Below are 27,208 nucleotides of genomic sequence, written 5' to 3' on the forward strand. Positions count from 1 at the left end.
ATGAATTCTTCTCGGGTTATCAGCCGAGTGGTGACGTCGTCTTGACGCAACGTTTCAATAAAGTTTCGTACCCATCATCTTCTGGTGACTTCTGGCGAAGCCAGAATATGATGGGTACGAAACTCATTGAAACGTTGCGGCGTCCTGACCGGTGGGGCCTGAGTGTGGAAGTGAGGATGGGTTTGAAGGTCAGTTTTGTACGTTTTTCTTGAATAACTCGAAAACTGGCCTGTAGCGAAAACATACTCCAGTACAAAATTTAGCTTCATCAAATTTCCTACAAAAGACCCTTTTCATTTGTTCTGCAGCACTAACAGTTTGCGCGTAGCATGCGAGAGAATATAAAAATCTTGAGTGTTGTTTATGAATACCAGATATAACATTGCGGGTTGCATAAAACGCAGTAGTAGGGGCGGTTGAATCGCCCTGTAAAATATTGAGAGTTAAAGAAGTGAAGACTTCTTTAATCCTAAAGTTTGTGTGTAAGTAGCGTTGCTTTTCTGGTCAAGGTCCCATTGGAGGTGGTATGCATTTTTCCTCTGAACTTTAACCGACCTACCCAGACAGTTAAAAATGCAGTTTAACGTGAACCAACCACAGCGCTACTTGACATCTTTCACACATGCTAATTATTTCATGGGCGAAAGAATCCATATTGACAGAAAAGTGTTTTAGGAAAGATTGAAATATGCATTCAAAACCTTTAGGTGTATAGTCCGACCCTTACCTAATTAGCATCCGAGCCAGATCGTTAAGAGTACAGATTATTAATTTACCTGAGATTAAATTTGCTACCAAAAATGTTCATTTCGATAGTGAGCTCGTGTGATGTGCACTGTGGCCACGATGAAACCTAATTTTGTGTTCGGTAAGAAAACTAGTTGAGCAAAGTAATGCTACCGGCATTCAGGTGGCTCGCAACGCCAGATCCATCACTGCTAACGTCTGGAATTTCCCCATTAGCGTCAAAACCGGAAAGGTATTCCTTTTACCTTGGATTTGTGTCGTCACTTTGGTGGGCTGCGCACGTGCTGATAAAAGCTTTTGTTTCCCCTATTGCGTTCCCTGATGGGGAGGGATGTGCGTGATGACTAACACCATGCTACCTTCCCGCTTACCAACAGGTATGACTCACAGGGTTGCACACGTACATCCCTAATGTGATTCTCACGTAGCTCACCCTGGCGCAGAAGCACGATTCTTCGGCTTTCTTTATGTACACACTTTTGTCTTAAAGGAAAGACGCAAACCCACTGTCATCGAAGGTTGCCATTATAGTTGCCAGTTTTCTACTCTAAAAAATATCCCACGAAGTATATCAACAAGACCAATGAACAGGGTAGGAAGTTCTAAGTTTGTAGATGGGCATATTGAGGAAAACTTCAATTGGAAAAGTCGTATAGCAGACCTGATAAAATTAAAAGTTCGGCTACTTTTGCTAGAAGAATAATTGCCAACCTTGTTGATATAGACGTCAGTAAGATAACCTGTTTGCATACTTTCGTTGACTGAAGACTAACGGGATAATATTCTGGGTAGCTCCCCACTTAGGAAATAAGTATTAAATGCACAAAAGAAAGTACTTTGAATTATGTGTGTAGTTCACAAATGTATATCTTACACATATCTCTTCAAGCAGCTGAGAATATTGACTACAGCATCTCAGAATACAGAATGTTTATAAATTGCGTCCGTAAGTGAAGCAAAACATTACAAAATGTCAGTATGAATGTGAATACAAATATGCGAGTTACGAAAGATGTTCCTGTAATGACCGCTGATTATTTCAGACGTACATTTTTATTTACATTCGTCTCTACAGATGGTCTTTGTATTTGTTTTTAGTTTGCCTGATTGTCTTTTGTTCGACAGCACGTGTGGGGTGGAATCAATGAGGATCATCTTATTGGCCCCAATTTATTCCCACAACGGCCGATCGGAGTGGCCGTGCTGTTCTAGGCGCTGCAGTCTGGAGCCGGGCGACCGCTACGGTCGCAGGTTCGAATCCTGCCTCGGGCATGGATGTGTGAGATGTCCTTAGGTTAATTAGGTTTAATTAGTTCTAAGTTCTAGGCGACTGATGACCTCAGAAGTTAAGTCGCATAGTGCTCAGAGCCATTTGACCCATTTGCCATTCCCACAACGGCTTATTGGACTGGTTTTTCAGAAATTAGGTGCAAATGGTTCAAATGGCTCTGAGCACTATGGGACTTAACATCTGAGGCCATCAGTCCCCTAGAACTTAGAACTACTTAAATCTAACTAACCTAAGGACATCACGCACATCCATGCCCGAGGCAGGATTCGAACCTGCGACCGTAGCAGTCGCACGGTTCCGGACTGAAGCCCCTAGAATCGCTTGGTCACAGCGGCCGGCTGAAATTAGGTGCTTCGTTTTCACGCTAATGTAGGTCTAGACATAAGCCAACGAATGCGATCTATGTACGATAGAGGCTCACCTCACTTTACGTCAGTCGTCCGCCGGTATGTCGCTAGCCAATTTCTGATGAATTGGTCGAGTGAGATCCACTGCATGTCACACTCGATCACCAGATTCGAATTAAATAGATTCTAATCTCTATGGAAATTTAAAACCCTTGGTTTATTCAGTTCCTGCAACTACAGTCGATGTTCTGAGGGAGTATATCCAAAATGGGCCTGAACAACTACGTACTACAGAAAATTTCAACAGAGTACGGCAAAGCACGGAACGCAGGCTCACGACATGCATCGAAACGGGAGGTGGTCACATCGATAAATTTTTGTAAATGTACGTGGTTAACTGTATCACATGGAAAATTAGCAACGAACCCACGTAAATCGGTGATGAAGGATTTTCGGGCCCATCTTCATATGGAATTTTCGTAAGGTTTTGGCGCTAGGAAAACGTCTATAGCGGGCCGGAGTGGCCATGCAGTTCTGGGCGTTACAGTCTGGAACCGAGCGACCGCTACGGTCGCAGGTTCGAATCCTGCCTCGGGCATGGATGTGTGTGATGTCCTTAGGTTAGTTAGGTTTAATTAGTTCTAAGTTCTAGGCGACTGATGACCTCAGCAGTTCAGTCGCATAGTGCTCAGAGCCATTTGAACCATTTGAACCAAAACGTCTATACCCTTATGGACACCCATTTTTTTATAAACATCTGTTTTATTTACTTGTGAAATTTATCAACAATCCATTTGTGTTTGAAATATTCACAAATACCACACTAGGAGAAAAGAAAAAGATCAGCATTATAGTTTAATGAGTCTAACTTCAAAAATGGTTCAAATGGCTCTGAGCACTATGGGACTCAACTGCTGTGGTCATAAGTCCCCTAGAACTTAGAACTACTTAAACCTAACTAACCTAAGGACATCACACACATCCATGCCCGAGGCAGGATTCGAACCTGCGACCGTAGCGATCGTGCGGTTCCAGACTGTAGCGCCTTTAACCGCTCGCCCACTCCGGCCGGCTGAGTCTAACTTCGGCGTAGATTGGAGTAAAGTATGCAGCTGTTAATTACTTTGATAATTTGTCTATGGAAATAAAATATATGACAGAACAGAAGTGTGTTCCAATGTAAGTTAAAGGTCTGTCCTTAGCTACTCCTTCTATATCACAGGAGAATTCTTCAATAAAAACAAATAAACACTTATACAGTAAAAAACCTGTAATTAGCCAGCATGTTGTAAAGTAAACCTTTTTTTAAATATGTATTTTTCGTCTGTTCAGTAGACACGTTTCACCTCATAACGTTTATTACGAAATATGATCTCTGGAACACGGAACTAACTGTGTTCTTGCTGTCATTTACATTGGTGCAGACCACTTGAATCGGTAATGACTCCAGGAACCTAGTGTCATTTTTAACAAAGGAAAATTCTAAGCCGCGCCGGATTAGCCGAGCGGTCTAAGGCGCTGCAGTGCAGTCATGGAATGTACGACTGATCCCGGCGGTGGTTCGAGTCCTCCTTCGGGCATGCGTGTGTGTGTTTGTCTTGAGGATAGTTTAGATTAAGTAGTGTGTAAGCTTATGGACTGATGAACCTAGCGGTTAAGTCCCATAAGATTTCACACACATTTGAACATTTTTTTTTAATTCTAAGAGATGACCAGCCATTCATTTGACAGAAATCTGTGTCAGAATTCGGAGATTATAGCAATTGCAGAGTATTGCAGAGCTTTCCCAAAATGGCATTTCTTTGAAAGTTGCCGATTACTGGCAGCTTTTTTATCAGTGTTTTAAAAGGTTTTACTTAGCAGATTTCAAAATTTGGAGTTGCTAATAAAATATATCAGATTGACCATGTGGCTATCCAAAAAAGATTCCAGAACGGTAATAAAGATATTAGAACCTTTAGAGGCGCCGATTGTGACACAGACAGTATATAAATCAGATCAAAAATTTTAAAAAATTAAAAAGAAAAATAAATAGAAATAGAACGGAAATTACTAGGTATCACTTACGAAATCTGACCGAAGAATCTACAAAAGAAAACTTTACCAAAGAAAAGGAAAGCAACCTAACAACAACTAGACTGTCCAACAGGGAACAACAAGATGTCGAAAGCAGATGGAGACACCTGAAGAACAGTATTCAGGAAGTATCTTCTAAAGTTATAGGGAAAAGAAAACGCCGTAACAAAAACTGGTTTAACAAAAAGTGTCAAGAAGAAGTTCTGGAGAGAAGAAATGCGAGAAAAGTGTGGATTACAGAAAGGAACAATATGACACTGAAGGAAAGATATTGCAAAATCCGACAGGCAACACAACGAACCCTAAGACAAGATAAAAGGGAATACTACAACAGTATGGTAAAAGAAACAGAAGTTGATTTCAAGCACCACAGAGCAAGACATTTGTAGCAAAATATTAAAAAATCTTTAGGTAAATTTACTGAAAGGGGACAGTTTATGAAGGATCAGCATGGGAAGATACTGACCAACAAGAGTGACATACAAAAAAGGTGGAAGACATACTTTTCACAATTACTCAACTACAAATTTGAAGAACCTGATACAGACGATCTACAAGTTACGACTCCACCAGTAAATGAAATACAACAAGCCATATAGAAATTAAAGAATAACAAGACTTGTGGTGATGACCAGATATACGCTGAATTATTAAAGAATGGAGGACCACAACTGGAAGTAGAACTACAATCTTTAATAGAAACAATTTGGAAAATAGAAACAATACCTGCAGACTGGAAAACCGCAATTATATGCCCCATATTTTAGAAGAATGATCCCCTTGTGTGCGACAACTATAAAGGAATTGCTTTACTGGATGTTACTTATTAAATCTTATTAAACAAACTGATCCCAATTATTGAAGAATTAATTTGTGACTACCAATGCGGTTCCCGCACAAATAGATCCACATTAGATCATCTTTTCACTGTAAGACACATAACTGAAAAGGCGTGGGAATTCAATGTAGATGTACACATATTATTTGTAGATTTCAAAAAGGCCTACAATAGCATACACCGGCAGACTTCTTAGTATAATGAGGGAATTTGGAATACCATCAAAGCTAATAAGATTAATTAAAATCTGTACAGATGAAACTTTATGTCGCATCAAGACTCCTGTAGGAGACACAGACAATTTTAAGGTGTTCACTGGACTGAGTCAAGGAGACGCCATTTCACCTATTTTATTTAACCCCGTCTTAGAGATGATCAGTAGAGAATTTAGTAAAACTAATCCACAAGGGATCCAAATGCAGGAGATGAACATTACTAGACTTGCCTACGCAGATGATGTAGCATTAATAAGTAGTTCCAAAACAGAATTAATCAAAGCAGGATAGCATTTTAATGAAGAAAAGACAGAATATCTGGTCATAAGTAAGAAATACCAAAGTGATGCACCTTTGGCTGTAGATGGATTCACTTTCAAAACAGATGACCGCTTCGAGTATTTAGAAAGTCTGTTATAGTAACAATAATGGAATGGATATATAAGTAGATGCCCCTCTGGCAACAGAGAGCAAAACGCCCGTCTCCTCGGTGACCGCTGGCTAGGACGTGAAGGTGTTATCAGTTTATCTAGACGTTCTCCTGATTTGATACCACCGGATTTCTTTTCTCTGGTGTAAACCCAAAGACGAAGTACATTGGTAAGTTCCTACGCGCCAAGAGGATTTAAACCAGGGTTCTGATAACAACGATGTTGAGCGTCCTAGGCGAGCAACAATAACAGCCGGATTTAAAACATCGCATTCTTGCGGCATGTGCAATGATAACGAAGGAACCTCTCCAGTTTGTCCGGAAGTCTTTGCATCTGTTACTGAATACGGACGCAGTGCACGGTCGTCATTTAGAATCCTTGGTGACATAAATGGAATTTTAAGAAAGTGTTTATGACCACTTTATTTTGTCTCTGTTGCCGATGTAATTTTGCAACTTATGTGAATATGTTGATATTTCACTCATAATGTGAAGTTATTATTTAACAGTATTTATACCTAAATTCCTTCTTTTTTGCGTGCATCTTCCTTTCAAGGCTCTGGGAGAAATACGAGCAGAAACGTTACCTAGGTAAACTGGTGACTCGCCCTACGATGCCATAGCCTTTGTATTCCACTTGATGTGTCAGCCCAACCACGTCTAGCTAAGCGTGACAGGCACCGGGTTTACATTAAACTTTTCTCCCATATTCCACTTTTGTTGGTAGTCTCTCTTAGATGTTTCGTCAAGCTGGAACATCCAATCAGCCTGACGTGACAGCTCCGTGTAACACGAAATTTCGCATAAGACAGCAATCGGATCCACATTCTAAGCAGATAAAATCTAGGGTTTAAATACTGTAATTACTCCGAAAAATGGTTCAAATTGCTCTGAGCACTATGAGACTTAACATCTGAGGTCATCAGTGCCCTAGAACTTAGAACTACTTAAACCTAACTAACCCAAGGACATCACACACATCCATGCCCGAGGCAGGACTCGAACCTGCTACCGTAGCGGTCGCGCGGTTCCAGACTGAAGCGCCTAGAACCGCTCGGTCAAAGCGGCCGGCAAATACTCCGAAAGTAATAATCGGATTTTGAAGGATGAAACACCACTGAATTCATCTCTTTTAGAATCGTGATACTAGCAAGTAGAAATTACTATAGTTCCACTTGAAAAAGCGAAGTTGATACGGATATCTTTGTAGTTAATACAGCAATGAAAAGAGACCATATGTCACTTAGTGAGGATTTTTTAAAATTCATTTGGGTGAAAACAGAATCTTATACCAGTAGTAGTCAGTCTTCTTTATCTGCCGCCCACTTTTTTACCTCTGTTAGCAGTTTTTTGTTACCGACCTCCGGTTCCACAATAATGGTGGCTTATAATCTAGATAAGTGACTTTACTTTATAAAATTCATAAAGCAAAATTATAGGAATTTAAAGCAAATAATAATAATTGTTTAGCAAACACTTTGTGAAAATTTTATGAAAAGCTAATGAAAACGTTTTTATAGCCCATAGATCCCACCATGAAAGCTGAAACGCCACTAGCGGGCGGTAGGAAGCAGGTTGACTGCCACTGTCTTAAGCAGTCCAGAAAATATAACGTGAACAGCTTGTTTGAGTCACTGTATGTACCATATTTTTCTTATTATAACTGATTTTGAGGCCTTCACCCGAAGTTGCTCGATACTTCCGGTTAACTGTAGAAGATGACATGCAAAAATGGTTCAAATGGCTCTGAGCACTATGGGACTCAACTGCTGTGGTCATAAGTCCCCTAGAACTTAGAACTACTTAAACCTAACTAACCTAAGGACATCACACACATCCATGCCCGAGGCAGGATTCGAACCTGCGACGTAGCGGTCGTGCGGTTCCAGACTGTAGCGCCTTTAACCGCTCGGCCACTTCGGCCGGCGAAGATGACATGCATTACAGCACAATGCCATGATAGTAAAACAATGGTGAATCAGATAAGATCGAATAACACACATTCTTTCAGTCTCTCCAGTTACAGAAATTGTTCTGGGGTTACAGAAAATAGTTTTGTTGCTGTGGAATCTCTTTGCCTAACGCCTTTTTCAGTTCTGAATTTGCCTTTACAGTGATGCAGTCTTATTGCACCTGAAACAGGTTGAACGAGTGCCCCGTTTCTCAGCAGGTGCTAGTGCTGATTTTATTGGAACTCATTTAAAAGCTCTCTCAAAATCTGTGAATTCCAGGCAAAGTGATAGCTAAGAATCATTTAACCACATCATGATTTCGTTCCCGTCTTGTGAATCGTGCGATTTACTGCTTCTTCTTCTGAAGTCAGCTTGAAATCCATTGTTTGTTACATGACATCTGTTGTAATTGTGGCGAGGACCTTGTGTGACACGATAAAAAGGAAGGTTAGAGTTTAGTTCGCTTACAGTAATCACTGCAACTATTCGCCTGTCTTGATGTAGAATGTTTATATCCCCATTACTAATTTCCAGTCGCCTAGCGACTCATCAGATGCTACAGTTCTTAGAGATTGTTTACAACAATATGAGACTCGTTGTGCATATTAATTATAGAATACCACACGCACTTGCCACTGACGTCCACGTGCTTTACAGCACATAAATAGTATTGGGAAACACAAATTCTATCATCAAGAAAGCCGACTGGTAGCACTCGTTTCTTTATTAACAGGTACATATATGTAAATTAACGAAAGAACTACTAATGATTGTACCAAACAGTATCAATCGCGTTTCTTCACTGATGTGAGTGCTTCCTATCAGTAGACCGTGATCAGACAAATCCGAGGGAAAAGTGACGTGGGAATAGCGATAGAGACTTTTTTTACGATCAGTATATAGCAATCGCTCCAGTTATATACACATAATGACAAAAATTATGAATACTACATAGTACATTAGTAAACTAGTGTGTCTCAGACGAAACGTCATGTATTTGTTTAGTTAAGGAGTTTGGTCGATGTTAGCCTTAACCGAGGTGAAACCTGACATGTTGTAGCCCGAGATTACAGTGGGTACAGACCACGCCTGGAGGTAACGAAAACCTCTTGTATTTGTCAAAGCGGTGATAACGCGTTTCAGCAAAGGACACAGCTGCAATGAAGTCTGCCAGTTTAGATGGCATTTAAGGCACCACACATTAGTAGTTGATACGTTCCCGTTAAGTCGAAAACCAGCTACATTCCATTTGCTAAGCGACCTTGATAAACACGTTTCTGTTTTCCTCCTCTGCAACAGCCTGGCTACAGTGAAGGAGGAAGGGGGGAAGAGATGACTAACACGATGTTGTTACCTTCTGGAGTGACTCATACCGCTGCAGCATTTTCAGACATAATAGGTGTTTGGTCACACATGTGCGGATTTCTGTGATGGGCCAATACCGCGGGACAGTTCCGCGGATATTTACATGGATCCGAACTGTCAATCTCAGGCATTTAGTTTCCGACTAACGTGCAGTCCCGGCTGTCGAATCTGGCCTCCTAGATCTGTCTGGAGGTCACAGCCCTTCGTGTGTGAAGTAAATTGGTGGTTTATCCTCGAAACGAGGATTGCATTTTCGACAGGCAAGAGGCCAGAGGCGAAGGAATTCAGCTGTTGAGACCGTCTCATCGAAAGATTTATTTAATAAGATGTTAGTACGGACGACTGTGGAAAGAAAATTACGGTAGTTGCCATCGATTTGTAGGCTGTTTACTTACAGTTCTTGAACTACAGATTGAAACTGAAGAAATTACTAAATGATAGGAAATTAAGGGGATGGGACCTGGGTAAGTTGAACGAATCAGAGGTTACTGAGTTTCAGTGGGAGCATTAGGCAACGCAGGATTCAAGCAGGGGAAAGGAATACAGTAGAAGAATAAATGAGTTACTTTGAGAGACCGAATAAGGAAAACAGCAGAGAAATACAGAGTTAAAAAGACAAGCCAAATAGAAATCCATAGCTTACACGCGAGATATTGAATTTAATTGACAGAAGTAGGCGAAAGGAAATATTGGGGTCTAAAAAATAATATTGACTGAATGTGTAAAATAGTAAAGCAGGGACAGCTAGAAGACAAAAGTAAGGGTGTAGCGGTACGTATAACTAGGGGAAGATACAAGATGCGTCTCAAAAATTAGGTGAATGCCCTCAGAAAATAAAAGAATTAAGCTACAAACAAAATACGTTTACTGGCCTTCAGAGTAATCACCAATAGAAGAACACTCTTCCGAGGTTGGTTGTAAAGCTACTGACAACAGTCAGGAAACGCTTTTTGTGGAATCGCTCGAACCACCGTTGTTGCGGCCAAAATCTACGAAACATAATCCCTTCAGAGCAAATTCAAAGTGAGGAAACAAAAAGAAGTCTGCTGGCGAAAAATCTGGAGAATAAGACTAAAAGGTGGAAGAAATATATAGAAGAAAAACAAACTTGAGGGTGATATTATAGAAAGAGCAGAGGAATCAGGCGAAGATCACACGTTACTCAGTCTGTACGTTCAGCAAGTAATAAAGGAAACTAAGGAAAAATTTGGAAAGAATAAGAAATAAGAACTTTGGGATTTTCTAATTACATTGTAAGTCTTGTCAGCTACTAGTAATAACCGTATAAAAATCCTTACAGTATGTCCTCTGTAGCCATCACTTACAGACAGGAAAACGCAACGGGGGACGTTCGCCGCCTGTCATTCCACGCCTCACTACTCGCTTCCTCATAACAACCCCTCCTACCTGACAACCCGAACAAAGCTGATCACTTTGCAGTCAACCACAGTGATATCTTCTCATTTCCTGACAAACATAATTTTGATTACTCCCTCTTCCTTACAATCCATGAACGTACAAATACCATTGTCCCATCCCTGGCTCCCAGCTTTCACTAAATGGATAACATACTACCAACAGAATTACGTCCACCAATTACAGTACACGACATAAAACAAATACTTCACAAAATCTCCAACACTTTCCCTTGTCAAGACGGATTTGTCTATCGATACCTCAAAGAAAGCTGTCTCGCCTTTATGGTCACCCTTGCAACGCTGTATGCGACTATCCTGTCCACAGGTTACTATCCTGAACAGTGGGAAACGTCCAAAATCCTACTTTTCCTCAAACCACACAAACACTGTACTGATACCACCCCGTACAGCCTCACCTGCTTCACCTCAGAGTTTAGCAAGGTCTTCGAAGCCATCCCCTCCCGATGCATTCATCAACATCTGAACCAACAACATTTTCTTCCCAATTTATCCTCTGATGACCAGCTGCTGCACCTCATTCATCTCATATCCCAACGGCTTATCAACCGTAAACCCGCTACTTTTGTCTGCCTCTCCCTAGACGAAGTCTATGACTGTGTATGGCATTCTGGTCTCCTTCTGAAACTCTAAATTTAAGCTCTTTCAGTTAACTATATTCGCCTTATTGCATCATTCCCACCTAATCTCGAATCTTTTGTTAGTGCTACCAATAAGAATTCCTATACCTCTCTCCTTTCCTTTTACCTCCCGTTCACTGCCGATATCCGCCCGCCCACCTCCTTCAATATACTGATAACACCGCTTTCCTTGCCCAAAAATGTTAACGATCCCTCCAGATCCACTCAATCAGTTTATCTCCTAAAGTAACTAGTGGCTCCTCAAGATCAACTCTCCAAAACCTAGACAATAATTGTAGGAAGAAATAACCACACCTTCCGTCCCCATGACTTCTACCTTACCATTTGTGACCACCTTACCCAGTTACCAAATGCACTAAAATGTACTGGACTAACTGTGGTGGACTGGCAAGACAGCCAATCCACAGTGACGGGTAACCGAAAGGCACGCGCTTAAACTCACGCAGGCTGGCGTGAGGTCTGAAACAGGTTGCGTAATGAATGCTATAAAGAAAAGTACGTAGCTGCTGGAATACTTAACTTTAATCCACAATTGGTGAACATTGGTCTTGTTACTGTACATGCTTCATTAGATACATAGCAAAGGATAAATGGCGCCTTGCTAGGTCGTACCAATTGACTAAGCTGAAGGATATGCTAACTATCGTCTCGGCTAATGAGAGCGTAATTCTCAGTGAACCTTTCCAAGCAACGTCGGCTGTACAACTGGGGCGAGTGCTAGTAAGTCTCTCTAGACCTGCCGTGTGGCCGCGCTCGGTCTGCAATTACTGACAGTGGCGACACGCGAGTCCGTCGTATACTAATGGACCGCGGCCGATTTAAAAGCTACCACCTAGCAAGTGTGGTGTCTGGCGGTGACACCACACTAACCATCGACCAACAACTAACACGGAAACCTCACCTTCTAACTACCCAACAGAAATCCTCCAGTGGACTAAAATCGTTAAAACTGATAACTGGCCGAACTCATGGATTGCACCTCTACACTGTCCTGCACACCTACAATGCCTTGATTTAAACCATCCTCTCTTATGCAAATGTTACATGGATAGTCGCTCTGCCTAAGTTCTGTAAGCCCCTCTTTCTCCGCAGATATTCTCCTCCTCCCCACAAGGGGTCTTTAGCATCCCATCAAATTCCCACCTCTCCTCGCTCACACTGAACACCTTCGAACTACCTACGCCATCCGCAAACTTGACTCCAATAATCCTGTTGTTTCCCCTGTAATTTCAATCTCAGTACACTACGTCGCCTCTGCCAAAACATTCCTCTTAATCCACACCTGCACACGCTCCACATCCTCTCCCAACAAAATTTCAACCGTCTCCCTCTCCCATAACATGAACCCCGTCCCGATATTTACGCATCCTATCAACTATAAATCCGCTCCACCCATCCCACCTCATCAGGGGTCTCTTTTGCTTCCCTCCCATTATTTCCTTATCACTTTCCCCCCCTTCTTCCCCTGCTCTCTTTTCCCCCTTCAAATTATGGCCTTACCGATACCCCCAACAACTCTTCTTGCCTCACATCATCCACTCCTACTCCATCAATACTCGACATCAGTCCTCCATCCTTATACCCCAACCTCCTACTTTCCTCAATGCCCAATCTTCTCGCCTTCAGTTACGGACAACCTTTCCCAGGAGAGGTCCTTCTAGTTTTAATGACAGTGAAGTGCTTAACATTCGTATATCGTGTATATCGTGTTTTAAATGTACTCTTATTTGTTTTCATTTATCTTTTTATTATTACTGTGTTAAATATAAAACGTAGAAAGCTACGTTTCTTATATATAAAAACGTTCTTTAATTTCCCCTTTAAAAATCTGTAATTCAGTTACAAAAAATATATCAACATTTTGTTAGTGTTTTTTGTGGTCTCCGTTTTACTTGTCTCTTGACTAAGAGAAGTCTACGTTTGCAGCTCACGCCCCCCCCCCCTTTCCCTCACTCGTATAAGGTGAGGGGGATAAAATAACAATAAAGAAAGAGTTTGGTCCACAGTTGGAGTACCGTCTAGAAATGTTTCAACCTCCTCCTTGTACGCTCTATTTTTTTACATTCTTGTTCGTGTAATGCTCATGTTCGAATTTACACAAACAAGGTACTTCACGTTACAATAGGATATTTGTTTTCTCGAAATCGTCTTACTTGTCTACTCTAATAAAATGCTTTTTTTTTACTCGTGAGTTTTAGTATTTAACAAAACGAAAATGAAATTCAAATAATTTGAAAGCCCGTTAAAACGCCCCATTTGAGTCATGTGGTACCTGGGACTTCGCTTTGTAGCACGCTGCTCCTATTGTTGTAAAGATCATCCACAGGGGAATTTACGCTTCGAAAAAGGGTAACAAATGGTGTGTAGCACCATATTGTATAAATACATCAGTAAGAATTATTGAAAAATTGTTTTTGTGTGCTTCAAAGAATGAGAAGAAGCGCTAATAGAGATCCAAATGAGATAGTGGTCACTACGTGTGTGTACTTCCGCAAGGACAATTTTGATGTAAGTAAACACTCCACAAGAATACGTTGTAGCTTGCAGTCTAATTGACTGCGTGCTGGACTTCTAATGGAATGTTCGCAAGCTGGATCCACGTTAGGAGCAAGGTTTTTTCCTTGTTCCATCCTTTTCGCTTAATACTACTTTCTTCTTCAATTTACTTTATGCATAATACAGTTGTGTAAGAGCTGTAAATTCGACGTCATATTGTATTTTAATATTTATTTTCCTTTGCTAGCTTCATTTTATACGTCAACGATTTGAGATGAATCACAAGGATGATGCTAAGGAACTATATTTCATGCCTAATGTAGCTCTTCTTCTGAATGGTCTGAGAAACCATTCAACAGCTTTCGACCACAATATTCTTCTCAAACAGGTCGCTGAAGGCAACAATTTGCCACCTCCAACTGTCTCCATTGAGCCTGTTGTAAAGCTGCATGATTATGACAAAGAGACAAATTTGAAATTGCTTGGAACGCACACGGTACTATAATAGGACCAGGGCATTGCGACGAAATGAAAGCTGGTCCTGCTGAAGCACTTTTAAATCACAGTGTTTATTCAGCAATTAATTATGCAAGAGAGCAACAGATTCTTGAAGGCTCCGCTGCGTCAACTGCATATTCTACAGACATACTTTGCCAGTGATTTAAATTAATGATCTGGAGGAATCGAAGAACTGCAGTGCATAAAGCTCTTGAAGGCAAACTCAATTATGCTCTACTGTTCCCCACGAGTGTTATTATGCTGTCTGAAAATTCGAAAAAAAGGTACCTAGAGACGGTAGTAGTTCTGGTAACAACCACAGAAATTAAATATTAAACTTATCTCCTGTATGAAAGAGTTTCCACTGCGTCCTATAGAGCAGGCTTTACATGTTGCCCCGGAAAACCTTTTTAGCGTGGTCCGAGCAAGTAATTCAGTTCCAGATTCTCTCAGTTTTAAGATAATTCTGTGACTCTTTGCTGTGCCACAGTACTTCCGTCCCAGCCGCCATGCAATGCAGTTTTCACGCTTCATATTTCCGGAACATAAAAATATAGGTCTTTTTGAAGAAAGAGAAGACCATAAACGCAACAACTTTCGGAAGACTTCCACTATCAGCTTTCACAAATTTTCTTTCCCTTGTTACTTAAGTGTTGTAAATGCGTTTTCCATCACTAAATAATTAAACTGCTTGCACAAAATGTACGAAAAAACACAAGTAACTTCGGTTAATACTACTGTAACACACGTATAGCTTCGTCTCAGTCCTAGCCTGTGGCGTCACCAGTGCTTCAGCCAATAACAGAGCGTTTCCGACCACATGGCCATATCTTGAAATTTTAAGCTTTAATTACATAAATTATTGACAGAATATACTATTTGAATGTTATAACCAATCCGTATAACAACGATCCGAACCATATTTTAACATAGGAAAATATCCTATTCTATGGTTTTCTGTGAGGCCATTGGTACTCTCGTTCACTATGCTTGTAGCAACTAAAACTTACTTTCACCTGAAAAACACAGGAAATTGTTTAGACTTTCTGAACGTGACCCGTTGCAGAAGTCCGTTCGTGTGAGTTCAGGTGGGGAGAAGAAATCGCTGATTTGGAGAATTACAGGTAACAAAGACCTGCAGATCGAGTGTCCACTTTTCAGAATCTACCGGAAATATCCTTGGCCCTTCGCTAAAATCCACTCCTGTTAGTTAATGTGAGAGAAGGGAGATTAAAGATTAACGTGCATACGACAACATCATTAGAGAGACAGCACAAAACCGGATTGGTGAAGGATGGGAAACGAAATGGGCCGCGTCCTTTCAAAGAAATAATCCCGGTGTTTGTCTCAATTGATTTAGGGAAATTACGGAAAACCCAAATGTGGATAGCCGGACAGGGATTTGAAGCAGTGTCTTCCGAAAAACGACTTCAAAGACTTATCATTGTGCCACGTAGCTCGGTTACTAAATGTGACATGCACAGCTTGCCACCATATGTCTTTGGGGAACGACAAATGACCGCACGTATAGCTACGACCTTCTGTTTTTTTTATATGAAGATGGTATCTGTTCTTTCGGACATGTCCGAAAGAACAGATACCATCTTCATATAGTTAAGGCTACCCTGACATTGACCTTCTTCTTCTGTGCTGGATGCACACGCTTTTCCAGAACTCTCACAGAACTCGGTGAGATTGTCTGCCGCGAGTAATGAGTGTAATGGGCAGGGGCACTACGAATGCAGTGTGTGGACATTAAGTTGGGAATGTGGGTCTCACGGGGAGAGTGCAAGGGATAAATCCTTGCAGTCGCATTATCCTCTGTGTCCTCGGTGGCTCAGATGGATAGAGCGTCTGCCATATAAGCAGGAGATCCCCGGTTCGACTCCTGGTCGGGGCACACATTTTCAACTGCCCCCGTTGATGTATATCAACGCCTGTCGACAGCTTAGGGTCTTGATTTCATTATCATATCAATCTGTTTTTTGTCGTGTATTATTTTCTTTCTTTCTTTAGATAAGCCGTATTCTTGTTGCCATAACGTCCGACTTCTTCTTTATTTCGTATGGCGGTATCATTGTGGTGCCGCGTACGTCGGAGCCCTGCAGTAGTTAATCAAAGCTTTAGACTGCAGTTACAAAATTTCGCTTGTCCACATACACGGGACATTGACTATTCACTAGGCATTATTCATTAGAGTCTAAATCCCGGGCTGTCGCTGCTGACGGATATATTAGAAAATCTTATAAGGTGAAAGATGTTCAGTTTTAGAGTAGGCTTTTATACTATCAAGTACATTTATTTTATTTTGTGAAGTATCGTTTATGTATCACGTATTCCTTTCTAACTTATGGAGCAGTCCCTAAATTTCGTGATACTAGACAAACAGTTAAATTTCAACTAGTCCAGCCATACTTTTTCATATCTCCGCGTACAGTCTGTAAACTAAAGAGCGAGCAGCGGTTGCGGTGGAGGAAGTGGTCTTTCCCGGAAACGCGCCTTACCTGGCATAAGGGATGACTAAGGATCGGTTTTCCCTCTAGCAGTGTAGTGCAGCCTGCGGTGATTTCCGTAGATTCTGTTCGTGTGCATTTCTTCCGTTAGTTACATCAGTTACTAATTTTTTGTATTTCGTATATTGTTAACACATTTAGAGGAAATCACACTCTCGAGGGTGTCTAAGCGCTGTGTTGTCACTCATTTAAAAGGTGCGCTGCGGAAGAGACAGTATAACATGGGAAAGGGCCTGTAGGTGCTCCCAGTCACTTAGTTGGGTAAACAGAATGGGGAATCGTCTGCTGTCTCTTCACTTTACCGACAGTGTATACAACTTCTGTTGGCTTACGTTGTGCGAGCACTGAAACCACAAACCTCTCTGCGTACTCGACTGACACGTCATTACGGAAAATATGGATAAAAACGACTTACTGGTCACGTTTGTTACCTACATTTCGGCGACAAAAATCTGCACCACCTTAAAGCGGATTCGATACTACATGAGTGAGGAGTATTTTTTCGCTGCCTTCGTGCTTCTCCTTTACCGAGGGAATAGCCCAGCGTACCTGGAAGACAACACAGGTCATACATACTTACAAATAATTATTTTAATATAACGTCTTTTTAAATCGGACTAAAAAGTGTGAAATAAATTCTCCCAGCTCCGTACAGATTCCTAGCCCCATGCAGACAGTCACGTAAATTTGTGCTTGTGAATTTTTGATAGCCACGACAATATATAGGAAACTTATAAAGAAAAAAGTGAGGTGCATGCATTACGTAAATCATATATGAATAGCTCACCTTCTAACTATTATTTATTATACGCGGCCCACGTTTTTTATTATAAATTTTACAATTATTGTCATAACTATCAAAAATTCACAAGCGCATTTTTTCAGAACTGTATGTATGGGGCTGGGAATCTGTTTGGGCCTACGAGAAATTATTTTACACTTTTCAGTCCGATTTAAAAAGTGCTATGTTAAAAACTTATTTTTATTTAAGTAATTATTTTCTACTCTTTAGTCTTGTGCGTGTATGAAATTTCTCAGTTGACTTTCAACATTTTGATGAGATTATATCTTTTATTTAAATAATAATATATATACTAGTTTCTTACCTGTGTCTTTCCTCGTGTACCATCTGTCACATGTATTACACATCTCTTCTCCTCTCCCTATGTCTGTCCATCTCCTCTTCCATTCGCCCCCTGCTCAGACGTACCTGTGCGCTTGCATACCGCCTGGGAATCATTCCGATACTACCCACATAACATGCCGGTCTTGCGGGATATCAGACATTACCAAACTTTTCACCCCCATTACCATCTGTACCGAACAAACCGACTAGAAAGCGAGTTAATGTTGCATTGTCATACATTTATGAGCTCTGCCTAAAATTTCAAGTCTCTAGCTCACCGGGAAAATCGCGACTGGAACAGGAAAGGGAGGTAATGACAGTGGCACGTAAAGTGCCCTCCGCCACACACCGTTGGGTGGCTTGCGGAGTATAAATGTAGATGTAGTTGTAGATGTAGATTTAGGTTTTCCGCGATTTCCCTACATCGCTCCAGGCAAATGCTGGGATGGTTCCTTCGAAAGGGCACGGCCGACTTCCTTCCCCATCCATCACTAATCCGATGAGACCGATGACCTCGCTGTCTGGTCTCTCCCCCCAAACAACCCAACCCTCTGGCGTGCCACAGGGGAGTGTTACGGGACCATTGCTTTTCACAATATGACCTAGTAGATAGCGTCGGAAGTTCCATGCGGCTTTTCGCGAATGATGTTGTAGTATACAGTGAAGTTGCAGCATTAGAAAATTGCAGCGAAATGCAGGAAGATTTACAGCGGATAAGCACTTGGTGCAGGGAGTGGCAACTGACCCTTAACATAGACAAATGTAATGTATTGCGAATACATAGAAAGAAGGATCCTTTATTGTATGATTATATGATAGCTGAACAAACACTGGTAGCAGTTACTTCTGTAAAATACCTGGGAGTATGCGTACGGAACGATAATGATCATAAAATTAATCGTTGGTAAGGCGGGTGCCAGGTTGAGATTCATTGGGAGAGTCCTTAGAAAATGTAGTCCATCAACAAAGGAGGTGGCTTACAAAACACTCGTTCGACCTATACTTGAGTATTGCTCATCAGTATGGGATCCGTACAAGGTCGGGTTGACAGAGGAGATAGAGAAGATCCAAAGAAGAGCGGCGCGTTTCGTCACAGGGTCATTTGGTAAGCGTGATAGCGTTACGGAGATGTTTAGCAAACTCAAGCGGCAGACTCTGCAAAAGAGGCGCTCTGCATCGCGGTGTAGCTTGCTGTCCAGGTTTCGAGACGGTGCGTTTCTGGATGAGGTACCGAATATATTGCTTCCCCATACTTATACCTCCCGAGGAGATCACGAATGTAACATTAGAGAGATTCGAGCGCGCACGGAGGCTTTCCGGCAGTCGTTCTTCCCGCGAACCGTACGCGACTGGAACAGGAAAGGGAGGTAATGACAGTGGCACGTAAAGTGCCCTCCGCCACACACCGTTGGGTGGCTTGCGGAGTATAAATGTAAATGTAAATGAAATTAGTTTAAAATCAAATGCAAAATACGCACCGGACAGACAGACAAGAAAGCGACCTAATAAAAACATGTTAAAAAGAAAGAAACAAATTTCGGTCGGTCTACCCATCCACATTTCTGAAAAGTGTTAGTAGCCAAGATACAATTTTACGAAATATTTTCACAGATATGTGATTGGTTCGAATAAGTTTTCAATAATAGAACCGAATGTTACGCTGGAAGGCAAAGGTACAAGAGAAACGAAAGTAACATTGGGCGTGCTGTAAGCAAACGTAGTAGGACCATTAGACCTCTCAATATGTGTATAAAATAACTTGTCAGTTAGTGTCAGCTGGGCTGTCAGACTGTTGGCTGCGAATTTTATTGTCTACAACGAGCTTTCGATATCAGATGTCTGTAAGGTATTGCAGAAGGATTTGCACAGAATTTCCACTTGGTCTGATGAATTGCAGCTCTCTTAAAATACCGATAAATGCTAGATACTTGTAACATTACATGTTATGAACCTTCCTAGGATGGCCACGTAGGAGAAATTTCGGGAGAGAATTTTCCGGGAAGAGTCGGATAACATACTACGTTCTTGCGTAATGGCCACTGCGAGAAAATTCTAGATATTACAGCCAATGTAGAAACTTTCCGACAGTCACTCTTCCCATGCGCCATTCGCGAGTGGAATAGGGTAGGGAGGATCAGTTAGTGGTACTAGACATGTCCACCGCCACACACCATGAGGTGGCTTCCGGAATATGGTGCAGATGTAGACGCACGTTTAGATGGTCGACAGAGCTCTCAAACAAATAAAGAGTCGAGTAAGATATAATAATACGTCAGTAAGGTCACAAATTCAGCACCCTTTTATAATGAACAACCCACCAGTGCTACCGCAAATTCATTACCAATTTTATTTCGAATTACTTAAAAATTCATTTGCGATTTAATCCATTAACGAAATTTCCGAGAGAGAAGAAACTTCATGATAATACTTCCAACATACTGAAAAACCGAAATTTGGCAACAGATTTCTGCTGCTATCATATTGAGAGGAGTTAATAGTTTACTGAAAGTGGCGACAACCGTTTAGACTGTTCATGTTTTAAACTGTCGTCTTCTTCTTCGTGTAAGGCGTAGTGACATAGTGGAAACCACCGTTGCGACGGTATAGGAAACCTCTGTCTGAAAAAGAACGTGGCCATTTACTCTCTCTGAGGAGGTAGGCTCGGCCTCTTGGTGTCCCACGTAGTTCGCAAAAGCTTTATTTTTTGAAATCAGAAGATCACCAGAATGTGGCATCAATCTGTCTCGAATAGGTCTGGCCGTAGCCCATTCAGTTTGAGCATCGAGACGGACCAGAACCAACCTGCATATGCCATAAGACTAAAATAGAACCTTATATTTGGAAATAAAAACCACTTTCAGGGAGGAAACTGTGAACCAGTTCAACCATCCGTGGATCGTCTGCTAATATTAAATTTAAGGAGTCCGCAAGGCTATACTTAACACAAAGGGCCAAAAGAAGGGGACATTCCACTAATATATCCCACATTGTGGGAGTGGGTCTTTACGTAGGAGGAAACAATGGGTGAGCCGGATATGACCAATGGGTAAACGGCGTAAAACAGTGGACTCCTTCCGAGAGAAGCGGAAGGAAGAGCGCCAAACTAAAGTAGAATCCTTGATTGTGCGGAGTTTATTAGTATGAACAGAAGCGCTCCAGATGGCATTCCACTTTCGGACAAAGAGAGATTTGACATAGATCTGATCATCCGCAGCTGGGATCATGAAAGGAAGTGGAGGTTAAGTGTCTGTTTCTCTGGCCAAACGGTCAGCCAGTTCATTCCCTGGGATGGTTCAAATGGCTCTGAGCACTATGGGACTTAACTTCTGAGGCCATCAGTCCCCTAGAACTTAGAACTACTTAAACCTAACTAACCTAAGGACATCACACACATCCATGCCCGAGGCAGGATTCGAACCTGCGACCGTAGCGGTCGCACGGTTCCAGACTGAAGCGCCTAGAACCGCTCGGCCACACCGGCCGGCTTCCCTGAAATGCCCACATGACTTGGGACCCAGAGAAAGACAACTGAACAGGCGGCTGGCTCAAGGGTAGAGAGAAGGTCGTGGATAGCAGAGACCAAAAGGTGACGAGAGTAACATCGGTCGATAGCTTGCAGGCTGCTCATTGAGTCTGAACAAATTAAAACACGGTGGAGGGAGGCCTGAGAAAGAAAAAGGAGGGCCCTGTGAATGGCTAAAAGCTCAGCTGTGAATACACTACATGATCCCGGCAGTAAATGGTGTCCGAAGCCAGTAGGAGGTGTGAAAGCTTATCCCACCTTATCGATTGTAAAAGATGGTGGCACCCTGGAACTCTGCAAGGATGACACATACAAGACGCCAGAAAACCATAGGAGCGACAGAGATCTTAGGACCCTGTAAGAGATTAATCTGTGGTCTAGGCACCATCGAAAGGGGGAGGGGTTGTGGGAGGAAATAAACGGGGTGCAGTACAGTGAGTGGAGATGGAGGTCCCGACAGAGGGAAGTGAGACGCATGCCAATCGGCAGTCCCACCTGTAGGCAGGTGTTAGAAGGTAAGCAAAGAGCACAGCGTACACAGAATGGTCAGGGAATTGCGTTATAAACAAGGAGTTGGCTCGGTCGTATGTGTAGAGGGGGAATCCCTGCTTCTGTGAGGAGACTATGAACAGGACTAGTGCGAAAGGCGCCAATAGCCAGATACACCCCACAATGATGGACAGGGTCAAGCAAAGTGTAAGAAGCGCTGAGCCATAAACCTGACTACCATAATTTAGTCTGGACAACACCAGAGCACGGCAAAGATGAAAAAGAGTGGAACGGTCTGCACCCAAAGATATGTGGGCCGGGAGACGGAGAGCATTAATCTTCCGCATACATGTAGTCTTCAGGTGGCGAATGTGGGGCAGCCATGTCAGCTTGTTATCAAAAATAAGGCCCAAGGAAAGGGAGGATCTGGTCGCCTAAATAAAGTTCTGGATCGGAGTGTACTGTAGGTCTGCGGCAGAAACGCATAACCCGCGTTTTGGAGGGAGAAACCTGGAAGCCCGGGGAGGTGGCCCACGCAGAGGCCCGTCCGATGGCGCCTTGGAGCTGCACCAGATGCAAAAATCGTCGATGTACAACGCCAGGGTAATCAGAGGCCCAACAGAGGTCACAAATCCATTGATGGCAAAGAGGAAGAGTGTGACACTTAGCACAGAACCCTGTGGTATACCGTTCTCCTGAATCAGCGGGGAGCTGAGTGAAGTGCCAGCTCCAACCCGGAAGTCTGCGGCTCGTAGTCTTGCGGTAGCGTTCTCGCTTCCCGCACACGGGGTTCCGGGTTCGATTTCCGAGGGGGTCAGGAATTTTCTCTGCCTCGAGATGACTGGGTGTTGTGTGTCTTTCATCATCATTTCATCCATTCACTCGCAAGTCGCAGTAGTGGAGTTAAAGAACTTGTGGAGCGGCGGCCGAACCGACCAGCGAGGGGTCTCCCGGCCACCAATGCTATACGCTCATTATTATTATTATTCCAACCCGGAAGAGCCAGTGAAATAAAAACTCGCGCATAAAAATCGGAAGTGGACCACGGAAGCCCCAGTCATGGAGGGTAACTAAAATGTGATGGCGCCAAGCCATGTCGTATTTTAACACTATTACCTAATAACTGAACCTTTAGCTCTGTCACGGGAAAAGCTACGTATAACACTAACGTGCCGTGAAACAAGCTAATCCTCTGAGAGGTTTTCAAAGTTCAACCGTGCGTGTGTCTAATGGAAAGGGGTATCGGACTATAATTTCGAATTTTGTGAAGTTGACATTAAAATTCAAATTGCTCTAAGCACTATGGGACTTAACATCTGAGGTCATCAGTCCCCTAGACTTAGTACTACTTAAACCTAAGTAACCTAAGGACATCACACACATGCATGCCCAAGGCAGGATTCGAACCTGCGACCGTAGCAGCAGCTCGGTTCCGGACTGAGGCGCCTAGAACCGCTCGGCGACAGCGGCCGGCTGACATTAAAACCAAACAGGTCTTAACCTTGGGAGTTAACAGACGTTGTTTAACTGTAAGTGAATGAAAAAAATGAACGGTCGCCAGCCTAATTAGGCACATTAATTTGGAAATATATATTTGAGAAAACTGGATATTAGTTATTGAAGTTTTTTTAAGACTTCCCTTTGAACAGCAAACAGGATACAAACTGACACAGTGCACTCTGTACTGTGTGTAGTAGCTGTTATCAATAACACACACACCAGTAAATTATGGGGAGCTAAATTGCACCGAGCTCATGCTAATGACGGCCACAATCAATAGCACTACTTAATCGAAGTATTGAAACATCACTGTATGAAGTTCAGTACTAATCTTGGGCATGAGGGGCTTCTATCTTGACCGACATGAATAACACAAATAAAGATTAATAACATCTTAAGTACACTGTTTAAGTTCCTATGCATATATCAGTTTTCCTTAGCAACAGTAATAGTTCATTTTTTTCTTAATAGGACGACAATATGATGGGGACCCATAAACTGGTATAGCTTCACTAGCCAAGGTCTTTGATTACGGCTAATCTCTAAAAGCTAATCATTCACTTAAATTACTGTGCAAGGTAATAAAATGCAACACTGGGCTTAAATAACTTCAAAAGGAACCGTTCAGGATGGGTACCAAAACTACACTATCTTTGAACATGCGCATAACTTCACTTTTAACAGTACTACCGCAAATCGGTTCATTAAGGATTTATAGGCACTTGTACTTTAATCATCTGTGATGCAGGTATTCTTGGCAATAACATTTATACAACCTTGTACTGTAATCCTACAAAACTATATTTTATAATAAACTAAGGATATTTTAGCAAAAACGTATCCAACTTCAATTTTATGGTTTCAGCTTTTAAATAATTAAGGTTTTCACTTTCCTATTGATTGATCTTTAAATTTTTGCAGTTAAACTTCCTACCTTAACAATTTCACTTGGAGTAGTCCATAAAAAATGCATCCAAATTTTACTCCTACTTTAACTTTTGCTACTATTTTACTTTAGACAAAAAAATCACTTTTAAACCATGAATGCCAGAATTGTTCATTTAAATCAGGATACTCGGTTTTAGTAGCACATGGGTGAGGACCCTGCATAGTTTCGTCATCAGGATTGAAGTTATGGTTTCGAACACGAATTGGTGTTTTATGTGAATATTATTGAAACAACACAAAAATTAACTGGTCCATGCCAATGTATATTACGTAACTGAATATATGAAGTCTGTGAAGCAGTGGCGAAAATGAAGATTAGTGGCTGTCGAAATGGTGGCTAACTGTACTCACGACTCTTGATGTGCACATGCTCTATAAAATCACTTCTTGGCGTCGGATTTACAACATATTAGCGCCATTCCATTATTCCGTGAATACCAAATAATAGCTAGGTCCACAATCGAGGGAAATCCCTTCTAATACAGCTTCCAATTGCCTCTCTTAGCACCGTCGAGTTGTACTGTGCTAAGGCTACCCACACATTAAGTGCCGTTCCCACAAACGAGCCGCTCAGTTCGACCGCCAGACCCACCTTTTACATCGCGCCATGCCACTTTCGTTGCGGAGGGACTTCCCTAGAGTGTTTACATGTAACAAATACAAGTGCCCTAAGCATGAACCAGCTCTTAAGAAACATACTTCTTACATAAATATATTAATATTATAATAATTTAAAATTTCAACATATTCTTTTACTTTTTTCATATATACGTTACGAATCTCTAATTTCCTTGCCATGCATCAAGGAGTTCAAACAATACAGGATGCACACTTCATAAATTGCAGATACACAGTTACTTAAAATAAACGTACTCCTAATCGATATAAGTGTTACAATATGCCTTACGTAGAACAAAGAAGACCGCAACCAGGTGCCGGCTGTGAGTAAAAGCCTGTCGGTCGGCTGATTCCAGTCGGAGTAAATGGTCAGTTGGAATGCGTCCTGCGTGGAAGCCACACTGATACGGGGACAAAAGGCCCCGAGATTTGAGTACCCAACATAATCTAAAGCTGACCATCCTCTTGAACAGTTAACAAAGTACATTCATCAGGCTAACTGGGCAGTAGCCGTCTAGAGAGGTTGAATTCTTCCCGAGCTTAAGGACAGGGATAACTGTACTGTCTCGCCACTGTAAAGGAAAAGCACCAGCTACCCAAACTCGGTTGAAGATCCTGAGAAGATATTGTCTCTGGGGAACATCCAAGTGTTGGATCATCTGGTTGTGGATGGAATCCGGGCGTGGGGTCGTGTCTCGGAAAGAGGCAAGAACCTGCAAGATTTCCCATTCAGTGAAGGGTGCACTATAGGGCTGAGCGTGGTGCAGGATGAAACAGAGGGGGGGCTGTTCAACTCTGCATTCCTGCTGGAGATAGGTAGTAGGATAGCAAGAGGACGCCAATACTGTCACAAAGTGTGTCGCGAGGTGCTCCGCGAGGACCAATGGAGCAGTGCACGGAGGACCTTGGAGGTTAAGACATTGGATAGTTGACTGTCGATGGCGGCCCAGAAGGCTACAGAGCTTGGATCAAACCTGCGAGGAAGAGGCGTACGTCCCCAGGGAGTAAACATAGCGCTCCCAGCATTCCTTTTTACTCCGCGTAGTAAGGTAATGAACCTTAGCAGAGACGGTTAAAAGCGAGGAGGTTGGTCTGTGAAGGGCGTCGCTTAAATCGCTGCAGCGCCCGTCGGCGGTCGTGGACGACGGTGACATCCTTCGTCCACCACGTTACCGGTCGACGACGAGGAGGACCGGTGGTTAGGGGGACAGCAGTGCCAGCAGCATGAAGGATAGTGGCAGAGACGCCTTGCGCGTCTACATAAATGGTAGTAGAAGTGCACAGAGTTCGAGTCTCGGTCCAGCACACAGTTTTAATCTGCCAGGAAGTTTCATATCAGCGCACACTCCGCTGCAGAGTGAAAATCTCATTGTGGAAACATCCCCCAGGCTGTGACTAAGCCATGTCTCCGCAATATCCTTTCTTTCAGGAGTGCTAGTTCTGCAAGGTTCGCAGGAGAGCTTCTGTAAAGTTTGGAAGGTAGGAGACGAGGTATTGGCAGAAGTAAAGCTGTGAGGAGGGGGCGTGAGTAGTGCTTGGGTAGCTCAGTTGGTATAGCACTTGCCCGTAAAAGGCAAAGGTCCCGAGTTCGAGTCTCGGTCCGGTACACAGTTTTAATCTTCCAGGAAGTTTCATATCAGCGCACACTCCACTGCACAGTGAAAATCTCATTCTGCACAGTAGACATATACACTCCTGGAAATGGAAAAAAGAACCCATTGACACCGGTGTGTCAGACCCACCATACTTGCTCCGGACACTGCGAGAGGGCTGTACAAGCAATGATCACACGCACGGCACAGCGGACACACCAGGAACCGCGGTGTTGGCCGTCGAATGGCGCTAGCTGCGCAGCATTTGTGCACCGCCGCCGTCAGTGTCAGCCAGTTTGCCGTGGCATACGGAGCTCCATCGCAGTCTTTGACACTGGTAGCATGCCGCGACAGCGTGGACGTGAACCGTATGTGCAGTTGACGGACTTTGAGCGAGGGCGTATAGTGGGCATGCGGGAGGCCGGGTGGACGTACCGCCGAATTGCTCAACACGTGGGGCGTGAGGTCTCCACAGTACATCGATGTTGTCGCCAGTGGTCGGCGGAAGGTGCACGTGCCCGTCGACCTGGGACCGGACCGCAGCGACGCACGGATGCACGCCAAGAC

Source organism: Schistocerca serialis, chromosome 5 (assembly GCF_023864345.2).
Source record: "Schistocerca serialis cubense isolate TAMUIC-IGC-003099 chromosome 5, iqSchSeri2.2, whole genome shotgun sequence".
In the NCBI taxonomy this organism is placed as follows: domain Eukaryota; kingdom Metazoa; phylum Arthropoda; class Insecta; order Orthoptera; family Acrididae; genus Schistocerca; species Schistocerca serialis.